The following is a 1,650-nucleotide window of genomic DNA, read 5'->3' as shown; positions in this document are numbered from 1 at the left end:
GTGCTCAAAGAACTTAGAATTGAGCTGCCATTTGACCCAGCAATTGCTCTCCTAGGCATATATCCCCAAGATGGAAGGACATTCATTCCAAAATACATATGCACCCCACTATTTATTGCAGCACTCAGTATAATAGCCAAATCTTGGAACCAACCTCGATGTCCAACAACAGATGAATGGATCATTAAGATGTGGTACATATATACAATGGAATATTACATGGCAGTTAGAAATGATACAATCACAGACTTTGCAGCAACGTGGATGGACCTAGATCATGTTATGTTAAACGAAGTAAGTCAGAAGACAAAAGAAAAACACAGAATGGTAGCACTATTCTGAAACACCTAGAACACATAAAAAACAAAAGAATGACATTGAAGAAGCATAACTGCTAGAACCACAAAGAAAGACTTCATAAACTCCATTCCCTGATCTGCACAGCCACCAAGATCTTTAGAAACAGGTCTGATTTTACCATCCAAGATAAAGTAGAAGTCTTCCACATACCACGAAAGCAGCAAGAGGAGAATAAATGATCTATTTTTTTGACGTCTTTATTTTGGTGTGGAGATTGCGGTTGATGTCTCCAATATTATTTTATTTTATTTTATTTTGTCTTTCTCTTTCTTTTTTGCACTTGAGTATGATTTGATTTCAGAACCGAGATTATTGTGTGGTGCCTGTTTTTATTGCTGTGGTGCTTATAGGTTATTTAATTCGATATTTTTTTTGTGTGTGTATTGTTGTGGTATTTTAATTACTTTTTTCACATCCTCTCTCAAACTGAGGTTGGAAGCCTCTAGACAGGACTCTGCCTATTTTCAGCATATTTGATTTTTGATTGAGAAGAGGACATATTAGGTGATGGGTATTCCCCTGATTCAATGTGAATATGTACCCAAAATACTACAGTGAAAGATATGTAAGCCATTATGAAAAAAAAAATTGTGTTTTTAATCAGAAATTTTCTTTGACTTACATGTATTATTATTATATCAATTATATTATATGTTATGTTATGTCACTATATTATGTTATATTAGTTTACCTCATTATGTTAATCAATTTTGTCCTTTAAATGAATTCTTACTTTAAAAAAAAAACAAAAAAAAAAACAACTTTAGTTTGCTCTGAAGAAAAAAAATAAAATAAATAAAAGATAAGATAAGGCCTCCCAAATCTTACCACAGGCTGTGTTCTTTACACTGGCTGTATAGAAAGAGGAGGTACAGTAAAGGCACCCCATATACACCTCAACACAGGCCCCTTGCCGGGTATGTATTGTGAATTGGGGGACAAAAAAAAAAAAAAAAGAACAAGAAATTATCATACTTTAGGTATGATGCCTTTCTACTGTGTTTTTCTACTTTGCAGTTTTATTCTTTATGCTTATATGTTCTACACTACAACAAGACAGGGTTTTTTTTTCTTTACTATTTTTTAATTTCATTTTTATTTTTAAATTTTTTTTAAATTTTTAAATTTTGCCTAGGGGTTATTGCTGGCTCTGCACTCAGAAATTTCTCCTAGTACTCTTAGGTGACCATATGGGATGCCAAGTTTCAAACTGGTCGTAACATGCAAGACAAACACCCTACTCTTTAATATTGTACGTCCCCAGAACAGGTTTTTACTCATCAAATTGTT

General features: G+C 33.1%; 1 non-coding gene across 1 annotated transcript; it reads left to right on the top strand.

Moving 5' to 3' along the window:
* The first annotated feature begins 1,171 nt into the window (after positions 1-1,171).
* On the top strand, positions 1,172-1,304 carry LOC126026350 (small nucleolar RNA SNORA51). The gene has a single exon (XR_007501642.1). It is a non-coding gene; the product is annotated as a small nucleolar RNA SNORA51 (small nucleolar RNA).
* Positions 1,305-1,650: the final 346 nt, after the last annotated feature.

Source organism: Suncus etruscus, chromosome 13, assembly GCF_024139225.1.
Source record: "Suncus etruscus isolate mSunEtr1 chromosome 13, mSunEtr1.pri.cur, whole genome shotgun sequence".
NCBI lineage: Eukaryota > Metazoa > Chordata > Mammalia > Eulipotyphla > Soricidae > Suncus > Suncus etruscus.
Note: the sequence above shows the minus strand (reverse complement) of the source record. Positions and strands in the feature narration are given on the sequence as shown.